The 6,285-nt window shown below is 41.8% G+C and overlaps 1 protein-coding gene across 1 annotated transcript in view; it reads left to right on the forward strand.

The window, feature by feature from the left end:
* The first annotated feature begins 5,376 nt into the window (after positions 1-5,376).
* The window catches only part of LOC105986363 (core histone macro-H2A.2), a 33,391-nt gene continuing 32,482 nt past the window's right edge, over positions 5,377-6,285 (forward strand). Inside the window, exon 1 of the mRNA XM_013017251.1 lies at positions 5,377-6,239. The gene's annotated coding sequence lies outside the window, so the exon portion shown is untranslated. The remainder of the gene's footprint in view (positions 6,240-6,285) is intronic.

Below are 6,285 nucleotides of genomic sequence, written 5' to 3' on the forward strand. Positions count from 1 at the left end.
CGGAAGTGGCGCTGTGGCTCAAGTGGTAGAGCGCTAGCCTTGAGCTGAAGAGCTGAGGGACAGTGCCCAGGCCCAGAGTTCAGGCCCCACGACCGGACCTAAAAAAAAAAAAAAACTAGGCAGATGAGGAGATACAATGGCTCCAGAGAAGACAATGTTCCTTCTTCCTGGATGACCCTGGAACAGACCCACTCAGGGGACGGGCATCCTTCCCTTGGGGTGAGATAGATGATGATCCAGCCAGACTCCAGAACAGCTAAGGATCACCAAAAGAGGCACCAAAAGTGCTAGAAACAGACCACTGATTTCCTGAGCCCCTTCTCACTCTTTTACCTCCAGAACTTCCTTCAGAATGGTTTGTCATCTTCTACTCCAGAAAATAATGAAGGGCTTCAGATCCACCCTATGGTCTTCTCCCCATCCAGGAGGTGAATCATGATGTCTGGTACAGTTTAACAAATGTTGTTATTTGGGTATTTTTTTTCCAAAAGGGAACATGTTTCTCATGTAGCAATCTTAATGGATACAACTGGGCTCCATTTCTTGGCTTTGAGGTAATGAAAAATTGTCATGCTTTACAATAGTTTCTACTCACAGCACTCCCTTAGAAGTAAATATATCATAAATAGTAGCTATTATTCCAACGGCTGGTAGCTTGGGCAGCCTGTCGTCCATAAACCCTTCTCAACAGACATATTATTTCTTCTGGGGGAACCAACAGATTTGTTTTAGATCAGAGAGTCAACTGACAGATGGCCTTTGTGAAAACACACCATTTGTATAAATAAATCATAGTTTTACGATGGTGTTCTGCATTCGTAGATTTGGGAAATCGATTGCTCCTCCCCCCCCCCAATTCTTTCAAATGATCCTAAACTAGAAAGAGCAATTTTGTTTCAGTGCAAGGTCACATCGCATGACCTATCAACACAGATGCCAAGGTCCAAATTCTCTGGATGCCGTCACTTCCCATTACATGCTGCAGAGCTCTGCCTAGAGATAACAGGATGATCTCCCAGAGCACATCGTTGAGCTGAGCAAGACTGGCCCCCTGCCCCTTAGCTTTGGGTTCTGTGTCTGCTAAACTTAATAATACCATGTGCCTTATTTTCCTAATCCAAACTTTTCATAATTGGGACTGACAGTGTATTAAAGGCCAGAAATACCTCCTTTTCCTTTACAATACAGTTCATCAGTTAAATACTAAATAGTTGGTAGATTCCTGTCGATCAAAACCAGCCTTACTCTGAGCCTACTGTAATTTCTGACACTGTCCATCTTATAACTATATATAATGTAACACTCACATCAAATATTTACATAGTCATGCACACACACAAACACACAGATATGCATCTGTGAACACTCACTGGTGCAAAGCTCAAGGTTTACTATCCCAAAGGATCATTTTTTTTTTCAGAATCAAGATTAGGAAAATGCTTCTTTTGCTAAAATACCAAAACATTCATTTCATCCAGAGATGTTAAGACTCAGTGGGCATTGCTGTCCTTCATTCACAGGTGTTATCTTCCTCCAAAAATGATTCAAATTGTAAAACTTTTGGTTCTGGTCCAGGAAGTACAAGTTTAACACTAATTGCATCCACTGTTCAAAACAGAACAACATAAAAATGTGCATGCTTCTAGTTTTAAAAAATTAATCAGATTGCTTGTGTGGCATTTTTCTAGCTCTACAATACTTAGAGGCACTTGGGAGGCTGGGACAGGATGATCTTCAACTTGAGTCTAGCCTAGGCTACATGGGGAGAAAAAGGATATGTTGGAAACCCCTATTTATTTTTTAAAAATAAATGAGATGCTGTTTAATCTAGTGCTTGTGTGCATTTAAATCCTCAGACACACGTAGTTATTTCAAGTTATGTAAATTGATGCTTTAATGGACTTGATTCTCCATCCAGGGTTGCCCACCTAACATCCACAGAAGAGCTGAACCAATAACTTGCATCTGTTCCTGTGACACTCCTAGCAATCTCAGGTTACTTCAAAGGAAATCAGAAACTCTCAAACAAAATTAATCTGGTTATACAAATCTCTCTCTCTCTCTCTCTCTCTCTCTATCTCTATCTCTCTTACACACACACACACACACACACACACACACACTTACATATGTCAAGTATAAATACTTATCTATATGCAAAGTCTTTCTTGGAAGATGCAAAGGTAAGAAATCAACAGGTAATTGCTCATAAAGATCCTACAGAGGTAATATGATCTCATTACAGTGATTGGATTAGAGCAAATCATGGAAAACCAAAGTCTACTCACTTCATACAATATCATACATGGATTATAAGACTTCTAAGATTACAAGAAAAAAACAGGAGGTCAAAAGTTATGGAGCTACATTTTAAGATCTTTGCATTTTTATTATCAATAAGTTATACAATGGAATTTCATTTTGTCATGTACATACAATGACCAGGATCAGACTCTCCTTTTCCATTGCTTCCCTCTTCCTTTTCTTCATTTCCCAAACTAACTCAACAAGCTTCATTCTTCCATTTCACATATGTACATAAAGTATTTTTACCCATATTTATTTTCCATCCCTCCACTCACCCTCTCTAGATAGTACAGGATCCTAAATAGTACCTATCTATTTAGTACATCCCTGTCTTTTTTTCTTTTTGGTGTATGTTATTTGCTTTTAAAAAGCTACATTGGAGGTGTATTGATTTTGAATTACTAGTTGATCCAATAGGACATGAACCCAATTGCATGGCTGACTTATTGGATCCATTTTTTATCCTCATCTCTAAGTTATGCTACATGCCTAGTTCTGAATGGTGAAGCAATTCATCCTGCATCTCAATAAACTTTTACTAGACATCCGTGTTGCTAATGGAGCTGACTCAAAATCAATATATGTATTTATCATGTTATACATACACAGGTCAAAGGTTAAGAAAATATTTTCCATGAAGTTGTAATCAACCATACCTCTTATAATTAGGCTGCTTGCTCACTTTGTGCAGATATGTTGGGAGGAGTCCAGGGGGCTCTCAATCATGTGAATAATACAAAATCCCTTTGCTTAAAGCAAATGCACTTCCTCACCATCAGATTAAGATGATGATTGACAGAATGAACCTGCTGCCTCCTAATTCGGTGGACAAGCTTCTCACCTACTCCCTGCCTCAGTTTCTCAATCAAGTAGTGCCTAGCCCTTAGAATAGTTGTAAGGATAAAATGAGTTAATAAGGGTGAAGAACACCTAGTAAATTCTCAGTAAATGTGAGCTCTTATCACCATTTATAAAGACTTCACAGAAATTTCCTGAGGAACTTTTTGAGATCACAGTAGAATTCAAGATTACTGGTAAATTTATCATCATGTCCACTATTTTAAATGTATCTTAGTTATCTACTGTTCTCTCCATGGTAGATGTATATGTGCATGCATGCATGTGTGCATGTGCACAGGTACTGGGGCTTGAACCTCAGCCATTATCATTAGGTATCCAGGAATGTTGTGGCAGCTCTGCCAGATTTCTTCCCATAAAAAGAAGAGTGACCTCTCTGATTCCTTCTAGTATAAAAGTATTATAAAGCTGATGGTCCCCTTGATTCTCTGAATTGTGACTGCATCTTTGCCAGATAAACCTGACTTTACAATGGTTAAGCTTATGATTTTTCAACTTTACAGTGATTTTCCAATTCTACAATGGTGTAAAAACAATGTCATTCTGTGTAGTACAATGTTCTTGAAGTTTGGATTGTTGATCTTTTCCCAGGCTAGCCCTATGCAGGGTCATCTTCTCACCATCTGAGCAGCTCAGCAGCAACTGCAGGTTGCCAGGTATTCAGAAAACAGCTGGCTCTCTACAGCAGACCCCATTGACAAGCCAGGACACTCAGTAGATTAGATGCACATGAATTTCTTGAATTCAATTTATAAGGTCTTTCTGGTAACATAATCCCACCCTAAGTGGGAGGAGCATCTGCGTTTGAAGAAATCATGCTGAACCAAACAGGAGAAGGCAGGCTCATAAATTTCCTGCCCTTAGCCTTTCTCAGGATCGCATACAACCAAATTCTAGAATGAAACAAGTTACACGAAAACCTAAAAACCAAACCAAACAAACAAGAAAAGACTAAGTGTATCATTTTTAATGGGAAATTACAAGGAGAACATGAGCCTAACACCACAGAGTGGGGGTAGGGCCAGAATAGGAGGGAGTATTTAGGACAAGCAGTCCTAGAAGGCTCCAGGTCTCTCTTGAATGTTGGCCTGATGATTTTTAGAAATAAGAAGAGAGGTGGGCATTTCTTCTAGAAATGGGAACAGAAGCTACAAGGAGGTACTCTAGGGTCTCATTGGAAATCCTTCAAATATGTCTCATGGAAAAGAAGTCTTTATCCTGCCTAGACTTGACAAGTAGTTCAGGAGACCAAGAATAGTGAGACCACATGTAGAAAAAAAGGGGTTAGGAAGAAGAGTATGGATGTGTCCTCTACTAAGAATATGGGGTTCAAGGGAGTCAGAGAAGCCATGAGGTTTAATCAAAAGAGGTTTGTTTATAGTTTCCTAATGTATGCATGATAGGTGACACTGGAGAGGAAGATGTCTGATTCTTCAAGAAAAGAAAATCATGAGTTCAAATGCACATAATCTTAATAGTCAATGAACACATCTGAAAATGGAACCAGAAAACTTGAGGAGACAAGTGGGGATGGAATGGGTGGGGTGGGGAGAATAGTGGAAGGAATGGCTCTGACAGACATATTGTACACGTACACACACACACACACACACGGACCTGTTACATTGGAACTCTTTAAAGATAATACAAAACCCACAGGATCAAAAGCACGATCTATAAATGCCAGCCACTGCCATGATTAGGTCATATAAATCCCCTGAGGTTGTACGCATTTGGGCTCTGCCTACCCATCTATGCAATCATAAACTTCAGTCACCTAAGGGCCCCTTTGCCCATAGAGTTACAACTTTATAGTAGCAAATATATATATATATATATATATATATATAGTATTACCAAATAGTAGTTAATGCCTTTGGAAAGCATCCATTTGGCCAGTGGTGAAGAATTGTTATCACTTGGGTGGGTTCAAAATGTTAAATATATGTGTGCATGTATATATATATATATATACATATATATTCATTGGATTTATTAAGAAGATATAATGGGAAATATGGATGATGCCACAGCAAGTTAGGATTTTTGCCCCCCAAAAATAAACACATTCCTTTGGCCCTGTAGTCAGGGGCTCTTGCCAGTTCTCCTGATACAAAAGATCTCCTCTAAGGATGGAGCAGCTACTAATGTCATTGTCACACCTGAATTTGTCCATGCCCCTGCCCAACTACACAAACGGTGTGAGTTTCCTAGAAAATAATAAAAATTGCTCCTTCAGACAATACCTCTGTGCTAACCTCAGTACCCTTTAGAAGATGACAAATTAACGCACAATTAAAAATCACATCCACACACACGGTGTGACCCACCAGAACACACATCTGCTATTCCAAGTATGACACAACAACGGATTCTAAATCGATGTTAATTTATAAAAAGCGGCCAGGCATTGGAGATACATTCCCAGTTCTCGGAGCTGTGGCCGCCCTAGGCTAGCTTCCCGGTGGTGGACACAACGTCGGTGTGTTTTGTTCTTATCGAAGGACACGAGAGGAGCCTCGAAGGTGGCTTTTCTCTCTCTCGATCGCTTGCCCGGGTTCATCCTCTAAAGCTGTCCCCAGCATGGGCAGATGAACACCCACGCCTCCTTCTTCCCACCAAGGTGGATCTTGGCTAACAGGAAAGCAGACTGGGTGGTGACCACAGTGCCTTTGTGTCCTCGGATCTGGGGCAAGGCTCAGCTTAGTCCCCGGCAGATCGGCGGAGGCCGCGCGCGCCGTTTCCTCATTAATGCCCCTGAAGGACAATAGCTCATCAAGCCCCACCGAAAGCCCCAGGCCCGTGGCGGAGCTTGGGCTGGCGGGGGCTGAGGCTGAGCGACTCCTCCTAGAGGTGGTTATGTGGAGAAGGAGCAATCCCTTCTCCCTCCTCCTCCTCCCCCCGCTACGATCCGCGGCCCAGAGAACTGCCGCTTGCCGCCATTGACACGCACAGATAAAACCCAAAGAAAGGCAAAGAGTCCTGCCCCGCACCGGCGCTGCGCGGGCCGAACCTGCGCCCGGGGAGGGGCGCGCAGAGGGCACCGGCGCCCGGAGCAGGGGGCGCAGCACCAGGTGAGCCCGCCATGGCGGTGGCATTATTGTTTAGGAGCTCTGGGGG

This window comes from Dipodomys ordii, unplaced genomic scaffold, assembly GCF_000151885.1.
Source record: "Dipodomys ordii isolate 6190 unplaced genomic scaffold, Dord_2.0 Scaffold34, whole genome shotgun sequence".
Lineage (NCBI taxonomy): Eukaryota > Metazoa > Chordata > Mammalia > Rodentia > Heteromyidae > Dipodomys > Dipodomys ordii.